General features: G+C 44.5%; 2 protein-coding genes across 3 annotated transcripts in view; both read right to left on the reverse strand.

Annotated features, from left to right (window-relative positions):
- The window catches only part of ZNF219 (zinc finger protein 219), a 259,158-nt gene extending 251,483 nt beyond the window's left edge, over positions 1 to 7,675 (reverse strand). Inside the window, exon 1 of the mRNA XM_069239042.1 lies at positions 7,287 to 7,675. The gene's annotated coding sequence lies outside the window, so the exon portion shown is untranslated. The remainder of the gene's footprint in view (positions 1 to 7,286) is intronic.
- The window catches only part of TMEM253 (transmembrane protein 253), a 148,291-nt gene that overhangs the window by 83,298 nt on the left and 44,901 nt on the right, over positions 1 to 20,092 (reverse strand). The window lies entirely within an intron of this gene.

The raw sequence follows: 20,092 nt of genomic DNA on the forward strand, positions 1-20,092 counted from the left end.
CTGCCTCCGTCAGGCAGCCTGGCGGCGGTCGGCATCATCATCCAAGAGGGCAGCGGTGCTGCCCCTCGGATAATGATCCCTCAGCCTCCAGCCTTTCCCTGGTGGGTTTCTCCCATTGGCACTGGGCAGTGCAGGGGCCCCTGTGCAGTGCCCCATCGCGCAGGTCACTGCCCAATCCATGTGAAGCGGCTGTCAATGTCCCGGCCAGGCATTCCTCTGGGCCGGCAGGCGTAAACAATGTTTCCGCCCGCCAGCCCAGATGAATGTTCATAATAAGGCCGGTGGGGTTCCGGGGGAGCTGGCGGTCACGGAGTAGACCGCCAGCATGAACACGGAGGTTTCCACCGCTGTGTTCATAATGAGGGCCTTAATCTATAAAACTCAATGGATGCCTTGTTTTAACACAAAGGGCCAGATGTATCAAAGTTTTTAACCCATTCTGTGTCTATGGGAAAATGTGTTCGTACATATGGCCCAAAGTACCTAGTATGAATAAAATATAAAGCTGCAGGGGCGAGGGTGCGTCAGAAAAGCAAGCGATGCATTGATACCTCACAAGTGAGGGCGTGCATTGAATCTTTCTACGCTGAGTAAGCAATGCGTCGATTTCTGGAGAGGCAGCCTCGGGTCCATGGGATGATGGTGAAGATTTTACACCCAGGAAAGATGCTTGAAAAATTCAGATGCACAGCAGCAATGAATCCGTGCTGAGCTGGTGTTGCGTCAATTTCACTGGTGCTGGGCCGATTTCTCAGCCGCTGTGCAGGCGCTGCATCGATTTTTCTGCCGCTCGGTTCCGGCTCGTGGATTTTCTCTCAGGTTTTACCAGCTTCTCCTTCCAAGGGCCCAGGTGCTGGCAGATGAAGTCTTTGATGTCGCTGGGACTTCTTAACAGGAGGCAAGTTCAGTCCCGGAGATGTCTTAACAGGAGGCAAGCTCAGTCCAATCTCTTGGAGAAACTTCACAAGCAGGATACACAGCAAAAAACAGTCTTTGTGCTCTCTAAGGCAGAAGCAGCAACTGCAAGCCAACCCAGCAAACCGCAAACAGCAAAGGGGCAGTACTCCTCATCACAGCTCTTCAGCTCTTCTCCTTGGCAGAGGTTCCTCTTGATCCAAAAGTGTTCTAAATGTCTGGGGTTTAGGGTCCACTACTTTCTCATTTCTGCCTTTGAAGTAGGCAAACTTTAAAGGATATTCTTTGTAGTGCACAAGACGCTGCCTCTTCCTTGCCCAGCACCAGTCACACTTTAGGGGGATGGAGACTGCTTTGTGAGGGGTCAGGCACAGTCCTTCCAAGTGCAGGTGTCCTCTCCTCCCTCCCACTCTAGCCCAGGAAGACTCATCAGGATATGCAGGACACACCTCAGCTCCCTTTGTGTCACTGTCTAGAGTGAATTCACAAACAGCCCAACTGTCAGTCTGACCCAGACGTGGATTCAGCAGCCAAGCGGAGGCACAGAATGGTTAAGCAAGAAAATGACCACTTCCTAAAAGTGGCATTTTCAAACAGACAATCTAAAAACCAACTTTATCAAAAGATGTAGTTTTAAATTATGAGTTCAGAGACTTCAAACTCCACACCTCTATCTGCTCTCCATGGGAAACTGTCATCAGTACGTGTCCTACCTTTTAAATGCACTGCACCCTGCCCATAGGGGTACCTAGGGCCTACCTTAGAGGTACCTTACATGTACTAAAAGGGAAGGTTTGGGCCTGGCAAGTGGATGCACTTGCCAGGTCGAGAAAGCAGTTTAAAACTGCACACACACAGACACTACAGTGACAGGTTTACAGGGCTACTCATGTGGGTGGCACAAGTAGTGCTGCAGTCCCACTAGTAGCATTTGATTTACAGGCCGTGGGCACACAGAGTGTACTTTACTACGGATTTACCAGTAAATCCATTAGGCCAATCATGAATAAACCATTCATTATCACAATTTAGATAGAGAAACTTGCACTTTAACACTGGGCAGCAGTGGTAAAGTGCCCAGAGTACCAAAACCAGAAAAAACGAAGACCGGCAAACAGTCAAAAATACAGGAACACAGAGGCAAAGAGACAGGGGAAACCACGCCCAAGGGTGCCAGGTCTGGCACATACTATCAGGAAAACATCTGCCTTTTAACAATAATTGATCCACAGAAGATAAACTGAGAAAATTGTCTATCACTTCTGGCCAGGAGGAATAATGCCACCTGTTACATCAGACAGCAGGACTCAAGGTAGGATTCTCTGGCAATGACATGTTCCTTCTGCCTTACAATGTGTGAGGCAAAGGGAGCACATACATTACATGCGGTCAGCACATGGTAGGAGGTTTCTCTTCACTACGTGTTGATGGCATGTGTCTGTGTATCCTGCATCCAAGATGGTTGTCTTGCTAATGTTTGCGGTCTGAAAATACAAAACCAAGATTGCACTTACCATTCTTCCAGCAATATCATTTCATGTCATAAGCAAATATACAGATGCTTGGCATTGAGAAGGATACATCACAAGATAATTGTTGTGTTGCTTTTTCATTGCGTTTATTGTTCTTTGCTATTCAGTATTGGCTGATTTTTACCTTTTTTCATAAGATTGTCTAGCGGATTTGGCCTTCTGGAAGATTTATGGTGGGCTCCCTCAGGGTGGTTTTAGTGCCGATGTTCCACTACAGTCAAAAACCATCAACTCTGTCAAGGTTTTATGCCATTGTCACTTTTATCAGGCAGTCGAGAAGAAAATTAAAGAGACCTTCTTTGCAACCAGTCATTGACATCAGCTCAGTTGCTGTGTAGGAGGTATATTGTTCATCACTCATTGCTAATGTATTTGTGAATTTCCATCATAGTCCCTGGGTCAGGAAACACACTAAGCCTCAATATTCCTACAGTTAAAGGTTAGGACACTGCTGGTATTTTTATCTAGTTCCTGCTTGATTAGTAGTTGGTAATATCAGGTTATTCATTTATATTTATTTTAATGTTGTATTATGCCAGTTGTCCTGCTGTAATATGTTCAGAGGAACTGTTTTAATTAGGACATGTGGCTCTTTACAATGTGTTTGTACAACAGCTTAATTATGTCAGAGGTGGTGGTCAACGATGCCAATATAAATGCTAAATCATAGAATGAACAAATGCAACAAAATACAAGATGGCATCAGCATCTGGATAACTCTGGATGGGTCAGAAAAGCAATAGAGAACTAGATGGACCAGTGAACTTCCAAACTAAAACGCACTGGAGAGGTTCTCCCACCCAACACAAAGCTGGAAAATTAAATACCTCAAAAGCAGGAAGCACTGCTAGAAGATAAAGAAGAAAGGACAAGGAAACAGGAATTTTTCCCACTCTGACTGGCACTGGCAAAAAACATAATGATCATGCTCAAAGGCAAAGTAATAAATAGGAATGAAAAACAAACAGCTGAAAATAGAGTACAAGAATGGGACACATCAGAACTGGAAACCTGGTACATCAAAGTAGGGGTGGGGCACACAATTGTTTGGAGCAGCAAATCCCCAAAATATTACAGCGCCGTTAATGGAACTACTACTTATTTTGGGGCACCTTCAGAGATAAAGAAAACTGGGGTCAACAGAAATGCTTCCATTATCACAGTAGAAAACAGATATGGGTTATATTATATGAAACTTGGCAGTAAAATCTAAGTCAATCAGTCTTACAACAAGGAGCAAAAAGAAAAGATGGAACCAATCAGAAAAAGAAAGTGGAAAAAGGGAATTAATGAAGAGGTAATGTCTATCAATGGAGGAACAAAGAAACAAGAGGAGCAAGGAGAAAAACTCCCAGACAACATAGATTCATACTGGCAAGTAAGAAATTGCAATTGCCTCGGCTGAGACCAGAGGGAAATTGCTGATATGGGTATAAGTGCAAAAGGCATACTGTTTTCATAAGTTAATTATGCCAGACCCAGCACCACAGGAGCCACAAGATAAGACAAAAAATTGTGTGGAGTCTTTTTATGAGGGCTGTTGCTGCCACTGCCTTTGATTCTCATGGATCCAAGGATATGCTTCTCTCCACACTGGTTCCTGGGCATGAGGTACCAGGAGGCATTCAATATTACAAACTGTAAGTTGAGGATCAAGAAACAGAACACTAAAGTATTCCGTCAGAGCTGACACAGAATTTGAAACAAAGTTATATGTCTTTCTGTCATTACTAACTGTTAACCAACAGATATTTGCATACACGTAACCAGAACCCACAAAAGCCCATAGGACCCAACTCACCATCTCAGACCACCTACTACCCACCAATATTACTTGGCTCTATTCTCCATCTGTCATTGTACAGAGCACCATCCTTTTAAGGGACATTTTATCACATCCTACAAAAGCCTGCAGATTTATCAGGTCTTTTAACTGCAGCAGTAAGAGGTCAATAGATGTCAGGATCACACCAACTTCACCAAATGTGGATGTCTTCGAGGATGGAGGCACTACCTAGGCTACTGTAGCAGAAAGCTAATTTTTGGAACAGAAAGTAGGAGAGAAAGGGCCAAAACTCTGCAAAGGTGCGCGAGTGAACAGTTAGACCAGGGTTTTTTAAAATGTAATGGTATCCAAGATGGGAGTAGGTGTCAAAATGGAAGGGAGTCCAAATATACTTCACCCTCCTCCCCACTTCTAATAATCACACTGTGGATACTTTTACACGTTAGTAAGGCCTTCCTTCCAGAATGGTATGTTTGGCATCCTGTATTTGACTGCATTTTTAAAACAGTAACAGAACTTAACTGCAATGTTTAACCCCTTCGCTGTCAGGCCTTCCACCCACCCCTTGCCGAGCCTTTTTTTGGCTATTTGGGGTAGTCCGCGCTTAGGCCCTCATAACTTTTTGTCCACATAAGCTACCCACGCCAGAATTTGCGTCCTTTTTTTTTTTCCAACATCCTAGGAATTCTAGAGGTTCCCAGAGTTTGTGGATTCCCCAGGAGGAGACCAAGAAATTTGCAAAAATACAGCTAAAATGTTGTTTTTTGAATATTGAAATTGAGGTGAAAAAAAGAGCCATTTCTGTCCACGTTTCCCTCTACAACTTTTTCCAGCTATGGCAGATTTTTGAAAGCAATATACCATTACGTCTGCTGGACTCTTTCTTCTGGTTGCGGGGCTATATAGGGCTTGTACATTCATCAAGAACCCTAGGTACCCAAAGCCAATAAATGAGCTGCAGCTTGCAATGGGTTTTCATTGTATCCCGGGTATACAGCAATTCATTTGGTGAAATATAAAGAGTGAAAAATAGGTAACAAGGAAACCTTTGCATTTCCAAAATGGGCACAAGATAAGGTGTTGAGAAGCAGTGGTTATTTGCACATCTCTGAATTCTGGGGTCCCTATACTAGAAGGTGAATTACAGGGCATTACTCATAATTAGGCCGATCTGCAACTAAGGGGGAAGAAATGGTTTAAAATAAAATTCCTGGTGTCTAGTGGTTTCTGCCCCATTGGGGGCAGATTGGCCTAAGAAAAATAAGCCGATCTGCCCCCAAGGTAGGCAGAAATGCCTAAAATAAAATTGCCCCCCAGGGGAGCGACCCTTACTTAAGAGGTCGATCCACATCTGTAAAAAAAAAAAAAAAAAAAATGTTGAAACAAAATCCCTGGTGCCTAGTAGTTTCTGCCCCCCCTTAGGGGCAGATCGGCCTAATTAAAATAGGGTGATCTGCAACTAAGGGGGGCAGAAATGGCCTAAAATAAATTTGGCCCCCAGGGGAGCGACTCTTGCCTAAGCGAGGGGTTAAATATGGTTAGACATATTTAAACATTTCCAGCTTAATAGAAAAATTCAGATGAGGACCTCCGATTTTTTTTTTATTTTGCACTTGGGCAGCGCGGCATTAATAAGTTTCAAGACCACTGAGACAATGAATGTTTAGGTTCTGCATGCACAATATGGAGCAGTGGCCTTCCAGTAAGTATACACAATTGAACTTATTTCTGGTAAGTTTCCTAGCTCATGAATTCCTGCTTGACAATATGGGCCTCCATTTGCGTAGGCGTACATCTCTTTCTGCTTGTCAATGCAGCCTTCTCCCATGTGGAATTGTACTGATTCATTCCTGGACAGTTATCAATTTGTCTGTGCTAGTGTGTATTCTCAGTTGAAACGTGCAGTGGTTAGTATCTTTCTAAATTAGCTTTTAAGTAGGTTTTACTTTTTTGTCTTCTGTTCTAATCACCTAGGCCAACATGGCTAATATTGAGTACCTTTCAAAACAGAGCCGATCATTTCAGTAGCGGTGGTCTCATTCGACTTGCTGCTTAAAGTATTATACTTAGCAGGTACCAAGCATGATTACAATAGAGAGGGACAGCAAGTCACCTTTGAAGCTTGTGTTGAATTTGAACCACAGTAAAGCTGTCTGAAGACAGATGGTATTCAACAGAGCCGGCCTTTAGCATGGGCGAACTGGACCCAGAACCCAATATTCTGAGGGATGTGTGGAGCTGTGTGCATTTACGTTATCCCAACAGGTTATGGCTTCTCATCTTGCTCCAGCCTTGTCCCTGCCTGTTCAATTTGCCAATTTGAAGTGATTTTAGTCCTTCATTATCATACCGCAGCGATGTTTTTAACACACCTTTAGCTCCTTCCTTGCCCTCCCTTAAGCCTGCTGACACACATCAACAAAACCATTGTCAGCTAAGGCGCATCGGTGATTTAGGTGAGCTTCGGGAGGTCCAGGGAGGTTTGTGTTCAAGGGCCAGTCGCTGCTCCTCCCGGTACTAATCACTCAACACAAAATGGACCCTCTGCTGCCTCATTTTATTCACTACCATGATCAAGGGCGCCAATTTCTCCCCGCCCACCTCCAGGGCGCTATCTTGGCAAAGGCTGCCTCTGGTACTGAAGATGCAGAGAATGAGGCCAGCCCAAAGACATTAGTCACATAATGTTAATCTTCGCCATGATCTTTGCCTGTTCTCAAATTTGTGAATTGGCTACTGAAGCCCTCATTTTAAAGGGTCAATGATTTCACTTCAATACTAAATTTTCAAGGATACTTTAAATTAAGGGTATTCAGCCGAAAGGCCTCACGACCGTCACAACACATTCATGTCAAGGTGCTTGCTACGAGTCAGATGAGACACAAGTATGTAGACACCCCCACCACAAATTTCAGGCAAACAGGCTGAGGATTAGAAATGGGCCCTAGCCACGGTTAACGAAATAAAGTGACATGAAATCAAATATTCCCTCATTTGGAGAGCGTCACCCGCATTGGAAACATTTTCACCATCCTAAAATGTCAAATGCTTACCCACAGACTTCAATTGGTCAAATGATCTGCTGACTTTGGTCACTCTCCAAAAACTGTTGCCTTTAATTATTCAAAGTGATCAGGTTCCACGAGTACCTTACTTCATCCTCCTCGATTACTCAATAAAGGTGGGGCGGTATAAATTATGCAAAGACGTTGATTGGCTTATTTCTTTATCGTGTCTCACGAAGACGAGATCATAGTCTGCAGCAAACCGGCAAGAGCACTTTAAAAATGTCTTTCATTCGAAGGAAAAACAGACACGCAAACGAGGTCAGGGCTGCCGAAGCAAAATAAGGTGACGACGGCGTCGCCTTGGGAGCCCAGGGGATTCTGGGATTCCTGTCACGTCACCGGCGGCGTCTGTTTACAAATGTCGACAGGATGATGTCTAACTTTTACAAGACGATCCCTAATTAAGCCACAGGGTGGCAGGAACGTGCAAAGCACGTGCACCTACGAAAGCGCACAAGAAGCGAAACAAGCATTGGCGTAGCCAATAGGCTAGAGCTATATGTTTTGCCGAAGTTTGTAAGCAACTGGTACAGTATTGTGTCTGCCGTGCAGCATGTTGTTGATAAGTTTAAATAAAAAACAATATAAGTGGTGAAGCACTATATAAGTGGAGTGCATAACAGGTGGTGCAGTGACGGGACTGCGACGTTTAGAATGGTGCGTGCCCGGAGTTGGTATTTACATAACGTATGAGCAGAGCCACTGAAAATATGCGTCAGGGAGGACCCATTTATGCGCTAGGTTTGACTGAATTATGCGGAAGGAAAAGGCAAATTATGCAGCACAATGCGGCACATTTTGTGTTGGTGAGGGGCTGCTTCCACTATTGCTAATGAGATGGGCCCAAAAACGTCCAGCAATCAATCACGCCCCTCACTTTCTCGCGTGCTTTGCGTGGCCACTCCAAGCATTTCCTGCTCTCAAGGCAAGCAGGCATTTCATCACATTTCCCCGAAAACAGGGCTTTAAATGGGCCGGTACTTAACGGTACTGAGTACCTGCACTTCTCAGTTTTTGCCCCCCTGAGAACCGGGACGTCTCCTCGGGCAAGGAGAGCACCGGTGCTGCAAGTGGCAGCAGAGCTCAGGCTCTGAAGCATGACTCCAGCGCAGAAGGTGCTGAAAGGTCTAATTGCTATCACAGCAGGAATGAGGAGATGTGGCCAGAGATTCTGGTAATGGAACTGGACAACCAGGTTCACATGTGGGCTTATTTTGTCTTTGACTATGGATAACTAATTTAACCGCCCGGGCTTAAAAAAGGCATGTTTTAATGTAAAACGTCTGCTCGTCATGTGGAGTGCTTAGAGGCACTTGGGCCAAGATTTCTCTGTATCAAACTGCCCAAAAAATAGGCCCTGCACATACGACCTAGCGGCTGTTGAAAGCCATGTCCCACAACACCCACAAAATCCATATGTACGTGTTGGGCGCTGAGAGTTCTGTGGATTGGTCGAGTCAGGAAGCAGTGATTTGAGGCACATAAACGGGACCCAAGCCACATTTATGGAAAAAATTGTGTTGAAGGTTGCGGTGAGTACCGATTTAAGTGTTCTTCTATGTATGCTTACGTGCCTATCCTAGTGTCACAGGCCCACACACGCACTGGCAAACTGAAAGATACAAGCCGGCACTTACTGTCTCTCACGTTCAATAACAGAACACTAGCTAGCAACCTGTCAAGTCATTTTTTTGAAAACTGTTTTGCAGGTAGCAGACGGGCTGACCTCGGAGTGTCGAATGGGGGTAGGTTTCAAAACTTTTTTCGTGTCAACAACTGCCTACATGTATAGTGCAGGATTAGGTGTGCGGTTTCAGTTATTGGTAGCAATAAATATCACGATATTTGCACACCTGTTGAGGTTGTGTGTATTAAAGTGTAGTGCAGCAGCATTCCAAAACCGCAAAAACTCTTCTGTTCTATTATGTACAAGGATTGCCAGATAGGGGTGCTCAGCTTGTGCTGAATTATTTGAGCAGCCCTATGATGTAGATGGCCACAGTACAAGGACCTCGGGGTGTGGGTGTGGGGCATTAAGAGTACAGCATACCAGCGCCAGGTGAGGCAGCAAAGGGAGATGAGTACAAGATACGCTCATTTTATCTAAAACAAACACGACTAGTGTAGATAGGTAACAGAGATTAGAATGTGGGTCTCATGGTAACACAGTTTACAACGCTACATCCTCACCACAATGTAACATCTTTTAACTTTTTTGTGTTTTGCAAATGTGTGTGAAACTGTTGCTGAAAGTGCAATACTTGTCTCAGCGACCACCAGCCTCTGATAGACACCTACTAAATGTTGATATTGTTAAATGTCTTCCTCACAGCCATGCACCCCACACACGCCCCTAACTGCCCCTCAAGGCGCACCCAATTAAACTTGTGAGTACCGGCACTTTTGTTTTTCCCATTTAAAGCACTGCCCGAAATGAAGCCCATAATTGATATTTCTGGGCTATGGCTGTCCACATTAAAGTGGCCTTGGTGTACGAGCTTTACTGTATAATGAGACACTGGGCACCGATAGAGCAGCACCGTGTGACCCTCCCGGTATGTACTCTGTCTGTTTTACTCCGGCTAGGAATGTTAATGGGTCACCAGGCCACCAGTTGCAGATGCCTTTCCATCTCCCCTCTGCTGAGATGGCTCGAGGATTGGACCCTAACAGATGCATTTACTACTTGTGCGTGTACTGACTGCAGCAGTCTTTGCTAACAAAAGTAATTTGAAATGGGCCCGTTGTCACTGATTTGTATGTTAGACTGTGGAATTATGAGCACAAAGGAGGACACAGGGTAAGGACTTGTACACATTTCAGCGCCTGTGTGCCTGCATGGCTAAATGCTTCTTACGTTTGTAGTAACCAGAAAGTTGGTAGCGCAAACTATTAACATAGTTTTAGCCAGTGTGTTTTTTTACGTAATTACATTGGGATATCCAGCAGTAAAGCCCCGCTATGTGATTATCAAAAACCATCATTGTAGGTACACTTCCACTCACTCCCTGGTTATCAATTAAAAAAATAGACAATTTTACTTTAGGTTTTTATTTGATAAATTGCAATAATTTATTATATTCATCACGCCGGTTTTGAGAACGTTTGCAGAAGGCTACTAGTTGTGACCCCCTTTCCTAACGCCATTTCACATGTGCCTTACTGTATGTAACGAGCAGCAGCAGTGATAAGAGCAGAAGTGCGGCGAGAGGCGCGACGGCTGAGGAATGTCCTGGCGAAAATCATGTCGGTCTAAGCCCAGTTGTTTTCACCACCTCTAAATCTCAACAAACCAAAATCCTGAGGCAAGGCAAACTAAAAAAATAGTCAGGCGAAACTAACCTGAATGCCTCTTGGAGAGATAACGCATGTAAGAGGGCCAGTCCCGTGGGTGTGAACCAACCCACAAAAGGAGGGACAAATGTGACTGATTCACCACACAAAGGAACCCGATTTAGAAGGGCACAGGGAGGAACACATGAAAGTGCGAGGGCGTGCCCAAAGCCCACATATAGTAGATAACAGTATGTCTCGCAGGTCAGCGCATTAACTGTCTAGGCGAGACTTAAAAGCAAGTCTTGCTGTTGTTCAATTCAATAATCCTACTTTTATTGATCTCCAAAAAAGAAAAAATTGAGTTGGCTTCTCGTGTTATTCAAACCCCAAATCAGCTACTTAAATGCAGATCTTAGCACTGTTGTTAGTGGCAGAAAGTGCATTGCCCTGCTGGCGTGTTTTTACCACCAAGGCAAGCCTGCTGCATCATATAAAGTATAATTACATTTTACCCAGCGTTCGAAGAGAAATAAACAAAAGTATGGAAACTGTGATCCTGAGTATAGTGGGGGCAGGGTCACCTACTGTAGCGGCAGGGTCGGAGATGTAGCTAAAAATAACAAAATATTACCTATTTGTTGGCCTTTCATCCACAGCTAGCCCTGCATAAAATATAATGCAACTAGCTTAAATGAAAAACGCATCTCATATTATTTGGGAGAAATGCATTTTTCTAGTAGGAAAGCTTGGTGAGTTAAAGTAATAACTTCAGATGGCTGAGTGTAACCAGACAGACACTGATTTGAATCGTGGTCGATGCACTAGGGAAATAGTGACGTCTGTTTATAGTGATAAGAGGTCCACACCTGTGACACAAAGCACTCTGAATGTCAATGTGCATCCTTAGTTAAACAAAAAAAAATATTACACACTGTATAAGCTTGCACATAGTATAATTAGAATGTCGCAAAATGTGCAAAAGGATTGTTTAAATGTTTACAATGCTGTCAAAAGTTATGTTTTTAGTAGAACTTATCAAGTGTAAACTTTAAAAAAAATATTTTTACATTAAAAGGACAAATTTCAGATTTTTTTAGTCTGTTCTGGCTCCCAAGCAGCCTTTAGATTTGCCAATTAACCGTTTGCACACATTTACATTCCTAGGCTGCTAATGTGATGTTGAATGTTTTATTGTATTGAAGGCAAGAAACATGTTGTAGAAATAACAATGTTGCATTTGGTCTAGCTGTCAAACAAGACAGGAAATTTGTAGTTCTCATGTGAAATGCATTAGTTTCGTTTATTGTGTGTCGCGAGAAAGGATTTTAAGTAACAACTAATTAGAGAATGTAATATTTTGTCAGAAATGGGTGAGATCATCCGAAGACAATGCACTTTTAATGAGAAGATTTGGAATAGTTGCAAATTCAATGGTGCCATCTGCAGCCATTGATTGCTGAATCTGACGTCCAAGTGAGCCCACCTGAAGGACCAATGAACAGATGGTGCATACTTTTAGTTAGTGTGAAATTGAAGTCAATCTTCACTTAGATCTCCTCCTGCCTCAAAGTTGTTCTGATGTCTGCTAGAGTGGTTCATTTTTACATTAGGTTTGCTGTCACCCTAATTTTCTTTAAGTTCACAGATGAGTTTTCTCATCTTAGTCTTAGTTGCCCTATACTGTTATGTGGTTCAGTACAAATAAGACCAACTAATTCTGTACCGCTGATCTGTCTTATGTGCTGCTCGTGTTCTGCAATGTCCTGATGCTGCTGTTAATTGACGCCAGAAGAAGGTGGCCGTCCTGCCTGATGAAACATTACTGTCTGATGTCTCATTAAGAGAGGTAAATTAAACGTGGTTTCTTGTTTCCTTTTCAGTTAGGTACTTACACCCACATAATTTTAGTGAGTTGCCCCAGTTAGATGTTTTTTTTCCAAATTAATTTTGTCTTTCTTTTATTTCTGCTTTTGCCCACATGGTTTAGTCTGTTCCCACACATGCAAGTACAAATTCATGTTAGTGATAAGAATGGCCCACCTCTGAAACCTGAACTCTGAGACTGAATGTTAAACTGTATTTTGATGGTCTCCTGATGTCACCATCATCTGCTTTGAATTCTAACAATAATGTCAATATTGTGTTGTTGGTTTACATTATTCTTTTGGAGTGTTTAACAGTATTGATGTTTAGTAGGTTAAATCTTTTCAGACGTTTCGGTCAGCCTATGGTTTTTATGTATGTTTATAACTTATTTTTGCGCACCATGTATGTGACATTGATTTTGGGATTTAATAAAGCTTTGTAACGTTATTTGGTTTGGAGTTTGTTTTTGTGTGAAATGGTTTATGGGGTTTGGAATTGTTTATGGTATAATGTCATTGATTTGTGATTGAATATTTCTGGCTACTACACTCTTGTCCAAGTCCAAAGACTGAGTTGACCTCTTTAGGTGAGAATAGTGATGATGTCTCATCTGCATGCTGGTGGTTATTAAACCCAGAGTAGGGACAAATCCTTCCTGGGGCCCAGCGCATCAACACATCAATACCCAAAATGAGTCCCCTAGAATACAAGATAACAATTGAGCATTTGGGCAAGAAGGGCATTTCTAGGAACTATAAATCACAGCTGCTCAGCACACCTGACCCTTCCGCGCAATTAAGGGAGAATTGGGAACAGGACCTTGGGGAGCTTGATGATCGAGAGTGTATGGAGGCAAGGATGGCACTGCGTTCTCCGACCACTTCTGTGTGCCTCATGCTGCTTCAATTTTGATACCTCCGCAGGATTTATTTTCATCCAGCTACACTATAGCGGATGGGCAGAATGCCATCACCCAGTTGTCCTCAATGTAAGAGCCCATAAGGCACTTGTCTGCACACCACATGGAAATGCCTGGTAATTACTTAATACTGGAATTAAATACATTATGAACTAAACAGAGCTGTGGGACACCCAGTGATATCAGACCCTAAGGTAGCAAGACTGGGTTTTATGGACAATTGGAAGGGTGCAGTGAATTCCTGTATCCTCAATGGGGTGGGACTTCTAGTGGCTGAGCGAGACATAGCATGGAAATGGAGGAGTATTAATCCCCCACGTTGGAAGAATGGTGCAGGGGAATAAGGGGTCCATAAGGTTTTATGTCAATACCATAGTTTGTAAATTGCACCTATAGCTGTATTGAGGACGAAAGAAAAGGTGGGAGAGAAATATATGAAGTGTTACATGCTTAATAATTGTAAGTGGAGCATCTTATGACACTGTGTGGAATGTGCCCGTAAAATTAAATAAAATAATAAAAATGAGATGTAAAAAAGAGAAAAGTACTGAATGAAAACTCACGGGGCATATATTTTTCAATTAATGTTCGAAAATGTGAAAAGTTTTAAAATATGAAAGAAGCCTGCTCAATATTTCACTATGTTCACCAATAATAATGGATGTAATTGCTTGCAACCCCTCTGAAACGTTTTCACAATGAGTGCAGATAATCACTTACTTTGTATTTCAGGTCACTGCAAGAATTCAGTTCAAACTTTAATTTGTGATTTGGATGCCAAATGCTCTTATTTGATTGGTAAAAACCTAATGTTCTACAAAGACTCACAAATGATGTGTTCATGTATAGAAAAGATATAATTAAGTTATGATTGTTTTGTATTATATTTGTATGTGGATTTGCCAACACTGTTTCTCTCAGGATAGAATCCCAGAACATAATACATAAGAAGATAGAAATATTGACATTCTGTTGCTGATACTGAATTGCCTGTGACACATTCGTTTTCTCCGGGTACTAATGCTCAGTCCAGTTTAATATCAAGGATATTCTCGAGTAAAGGAATATAGGTGGGCATTTTGACACTGGTGATAAAAACTGCCTGCCGCCGAGTAGACGGTACTCAAAATACCATCACCGCGGTTACTATCCGTCCGCCATATTATCATCACTGCCGGACTTCCGCCACAAGAAGGGTGGAAATCCGGCAGTGATCATACTGGTGGACAGTGGTAAGCTGGCGCTGCTACCACCAGCACTGCCACGCCAGTAGAACGCTGCCAACCATATTATGACCATTAATATGGCCTGGTGGTGTTCTGCTAGCGGGGCGCTGCTGGTGGTAGCAGTGCCCCTTCCCGTTCCCTTCCTGACGACCTCCTCGCCAGACAAGGTAAATCGGGCGACCGACAGGGGAGGAGGGTGTGTGTTGTGTGTGTGTGTGTCTGATTGCATGTGTGAATGCGTCTGTGTGTGTTGTGTAGGTTGCGAATGAGTGAATGCGTGTAAGAATGGTGAAGTGAGTGAGTGTCTGCATGTCAGTGTGATTGTGTAGGAATGTGTCAGTATGTCTGTAAGTATGTGTGTATGAATGCGAGTATGCAGTGTATGTATCAATGTGTGTATGGGAGTGTTAGTGAATGTGTGTATGCGTGGTGAGTGTGAGTGTGTGCGTGTATGCAGGGAGGGGGGTGTAGGGTGAGGGGCGCTGTGACTGGTGGGGTGGGGGAGAGGGGTGATGTGTGTGTGTATGGCTGTGGGGTCAGTTGTGTGGTGTATGTGGGTCTGCCGGGGTGTGTGTATGGAGGTGTATCTGTGGATCGGAGGGGGTGGGGGTGTATGTTTGTGGATCGAAGGGGGTGGGGGGTGTTGACCAGAGGGGGTGGGGGTGTGTGTTTGTGGATCGGAGGGGGTGGGGGTTTGTGTTAGGGGGAGTTTGGATGGAGGGGGTGTGAGGGGTGTCTGGTGAGTGTTGGGAAGGGTGGGGGAGCCACCTACCAGTGACAGAGAAGGAATTTCCTGTCACCAGTAGGGCCTACCACCATGGTTTATGTGATGTCTCTAACGCCACGAAAACCATGGTGGTAGGCAGGCTCATAATGCCGCCGGTGGTACTGTGCCAGCCGCCAGGCCGGAGATTGAAATCTCTGACCTGGCAGCTGATACCGCCATGGCAGTATGAGTGGAGAAGTGACGGTATGTACCGCCAGACTGTTGACGGTACTACCGCCACATTAACACTCATTGCCAGGATCATAATGACCCCCATAGTCTTGGACAGTGTTGGACCATGTGGCGGGGAGTGTGGTTGCTCCCCTTCTGTCTCCCCAGTTCCTTACCAATCAAATAGGTCTGGTATGGTCCCAGTAGTTTTTAGGGCGGTTCTGTGGAGGGGGTCAACTCATTATGCGTGTCACTCTGGGTGTTACAGTATGCAATATCTGCATGCCATTCTCTCAAAGCAGGTAATGGCCCATGACCCCACCTCATTGCCACTCTGCGCTTTGCCAACAAAAGACCCATGGCCACCAGTCACCTGGCTCCCTTTTCTACATCTTTATCATAACCAAGCAGGACAAGCAGTGGCATAGCAGCCAGTCTAATCCCAACAGTGCACTGCAACTCCCGGTACACTGTCGACCAGAATTGGTGTATTGGTGCAATGTGGAAAAAGACAGCGTCTCCCTCCCATATCTTGGGCAGTCGGCCGCAGCACACAGACCATATTTAAATAGTCTATCAAGAGTGTAGTATGCCTGGTTACGATATTTAAAATGGATCAATCTGTGTCTCATGTTAGGAATATAGAACATGCAATGGAGCAACAGTATTGCCAATGGGAGTCAGTCAAAACAAGGCCTAGATCCTTTTGCCAGCCGAGTCTAGCTTTAGTCAGTCCAGGCCTGCATTCTTCTTGTGCAAAAGCGCATAGCCGAGCTACCAATTTACTATGCGCTGTCTCTTTTATCAATGCGGAGAGAGCCAGCATATAAGGGGGCTCCAAAGGATCATCACCTATAAGTTCCAGCAGAGTGTGCCTGGCCCTGTAGTAGTGGTATTTCATGAGTGGAGGTGGTTCCTCCATATGTTCTGCAGGTGATTCCCAGGTATGCTTTGTACTATCGTGGAAAAAGTCTCCCACAGTATCAATGCCTAGTTTATGTAACGCATCTACCGCACCACTGTCCTGACCTAATTGAAACCATGCGCACCAGGCTACCTTCATATGTGGTGAGTATAATAAGAGGAGTGCCTGCTTAGTCATGAAGCTATGCCACGCATGTGTTGTGGAGTTCAGGGAATCAAAAGTGTAATCGTTCTGCTTGGGGGGGGGGGGCAGGGCAAGAAAGTCTTGATAGGGCAAAGTGTGAGGGCTAAAGATGTCACGTTCTGTTTATAAATTTGGTAAGGCATGAGGGCCGTAAAGCCAGTAATGTGCAAACATACAGTGCGCTGCCTAATAGTAGGCCTCGAAGTCTGGGGCAGTAAGCCAGCCCACATCATATAGTAATGTGAGTCTGTTCCAGGGGACCCTCTGCTGCTTCCCCGCTCAGGCTAACTGAGTCAGGAGGAAGCACAAAGTGACAAATACCAATCTCAGAAGCAGCATTAGAATGTTCTGAAATAAAAATAAAAACCCCATAAGGACCACCATTTTCATAACGGCTACATGCCCCATTAGGAAAAGTGGTAATTTAATCAATTAATCTACTGCTTCAGATAGCTTCTGTATGGCTCTCCCATAGTTGTCAAGTAGGACAACCAATGGGTCCTTGGGAATTTGTATCCCCAAGTATTTTACTGAATCAGTTTTCCATGTGTGGGGAAAGTCTAGTGGCACAAGAGTCATAGCTGGGGTAAGGGGGAATACAACAGACTTATCCCAGTTAATCCATAAACTTGAAATACCTCCAAACCACTCAACCTCATGGAGTATAGACGTAAGAGTGTGATCTGGGTTGCGGACATGCAACAAGGTATTGTCCGCATAGGGGGATACTATTAGATTATATCCTAGGAAGCGAATGCCTCTATGACTGTGATATTCGCACAGGGCACACCCCAGTGGCTCTGCCACCAGAGCATACAAGAGTGGCGACAATGGGCATCCTTGCCTGGTACCTCTGGTGATAGCTATGGGATCTGAGATGACTCCGTTGACCCGCACTCAAGCCATCGGAGCAGTATAAAGGGTCTGTACAAGTTGAATGAACACCTTCCCTACCCCAGTGCAGCGCAGCATCCCCAGCATGAAGCCCCATTCGGCAGAGTAGAATGCCTTTTCTTCAGCCAAAAAAATGCTGCTGCCCATGCATCTTGGTCTATTTGCTATATAGTGCCAAATAAGGTTCTGAGGTTCATTGTGAGGCTGCGACCAGGAGTGAACCCCGCCTGTTCCGGCCTAACCACTCCAAGCAAGAGCGGCACCAGTCTATTTGATAGAATTTTGGCATATAGCTTAGTGTCTACATTAATTAGGGAGAGGGGTGTATACGAAGAAAACTGTTGTGAGGGCTTTCCAGGCTTAAGTACAGTGATAATTAAAACTTCTCTTATAGATGCTGACATTGTTATGTTAGTGACCATTTCCTCAAACAGGGCCACCTAGTGTGGTATTAATAACTCCGGACAGGCCTTATAGAAGGCTACCGCGAGCCCAGCAGAGCCCGGGGATTTCCCTGCCGCCATATCCTTGAGGGTTCAGTGTACCTCTGCCGGTTGCAATGGTGCCATTAAATATTCCCTGTCAGCATTTGTCAGCCAGGGCATGGCAATTTGCTCCAGATATTCCTTAGAGGAGGATTCATTGTATGTGATTCTGGATGTGTACAGTTCCGCATAATAATTGTTTGCGACACTCGTGGGGTCACTGATCGATCATTCCTCTTTATCCTGCACTTCTAGAAAGACATCAAGATACGTGTGGGGTTGTAAAATCGCCGCCAACGCAGCACTTGGGCATTTACATCCCCACAGGAATGAGCTACTGCATATTTCCCCAAATGCTGAAGCTCACTCTGCGCTGTGTAATGGAAGTCTGCAATTTTCTTGTGAATTAGATCAAGCAGGCGACAGTCAGCTGTAGCAAGGTGCTCCCTCTCCAAATCAGCTATCTCTTTCTCCAGGATGGTCAAACGGCCCTGTATGGATTTTAGAACATCCACATGTTTAGTGATGGTGATCCCTCTAATATATAGTTTAAAAGCTTCCCATACCACACTAAATTTGGAAACTGTTCCCACATTTGTGCAGAAAAAGTCCTCTATAGCTTGAGCACCACGTAAGGGGCGCTGCTCTACACTTCCGGGTCAGAGTATGTTCTGGGCCAAAGCTCACAACCAAGTACTCAGGGCGCAATGCTTCTAGACACTAACTAGTAATCAATGCACATATGTAAATCATACACTACTGAGTAGTGGGTATAGCCATCCCCGGTGGGGAACCTATGTCTCCAAACATCTACAAGTCCAGTGTTGGCCGCTATATCAGACACAGCACGTGCCTCAGCAGAGGGCCGTCTAGGAGGCCCAGTTGAGCGATCCACTGCTGGGTTCAAAACACAATTGAAGTTTCCACCCTAAATGTGTGGCAAGTCACCCCAACTGGCCAGTGTCACACATAAATTGTGGTAAAACTGTGGATTATCATAGTTTGGACCATAAAGCCCCACGAGTAAAAAAGTTAAATCATCTTTACTACAGCGTACAACAATATATCTAACATTGGGTCTCTTGCAGAATCTTGAAGGCGAAATCTGAGCCCTTTCGAGCCCAGACCAACACCCCACGCGCATGCGAAGTGTATCCTGCGGCGAAGAATTGGCCCTGTAGTCTGGGCCTTACGAGGGAGTCGGGGCAGGCGAATTAGGCTGACTACCAGCCGTCACGCTACGTTTCAAGAAGTGCTGCAATTGTTTATCGTCGTTGAAGAGCAGTGGTTTTCCGTCAACCATAACTCAGAGCTTGGCTGGGTAGAGCATGCGGTATTCCATATGAAGTTCCTGTAGCTGATGATTTGACAGTAGGAACAATCTCCTTGCCTCTTGCACATGCTGAGTAAAGTCAGGATATAAGGAGATGTCTGAGCCCTGATTTCTTAGGGTCTTGAGCTCACGCGCCTTCCTCAGGGCCACAAACTGGTCTCTGTAATTTAAAGGTTTTGCTATCACCGGACGAGGTGGTGCACCAGGGGATGGTTGAGGTGCCAGTGATCAATGCGCCCGTTCAGTCTTGAACATCTCTGAGAAGGTTTCTCGGCCCATTAGCGTAACAAGGAGCTGTTCAATGTAGAGCTCCATATTGTCAATGGCTGTCTTTTCCGCAATACCCACTATGAGCATGTTGTTCTGACCGGAACAGGCCTCTAAATCCTCAACCTTGGCCTGCAATGCTAAAAGTGTCTTGTCCATCTTGTATTGTATTGTAGCTACTGTGGCGTGGTCATGTTCAATCTCAGAAATTCTGTGCTCAGCTGTGTCAAGACGCTCTGCATGCTTATCAAGACACTCATTCATCCTGGCCATCCTAAATGACAGTCAATTTTGCCATCTATCATTAGCATAGGTACATATTAAAGTGACAAGAAAACTCTTCTTTGAAAGATTGCCACTGGGAATGCCTGTTTTTTTGTCTACCTATCCGTATTCCCAGAGGAAGAGACGATTGCCCTCTTTCTTGTGGAATTCAGAACAGGCACTCCTTGGGCTGCTCAATTTTGCAACCAATGAGGC

Source organism: Pleurodeles waltl, chromosome 6 (assembly GCF_031143425.1).
Source record: "Pleurodeles waltl isolate 20211129_DDA chromosome 6, aPleWal1.hap1.20221129, whole genome shotgun sequence".
In the NCBI taxonomy this organism is placed as follows: Eukaryota; Metazoa; Chordata; class Amphibia; order Caudata; family Salamandridae; genus Pleurodeles; species Pleurodeles waltl.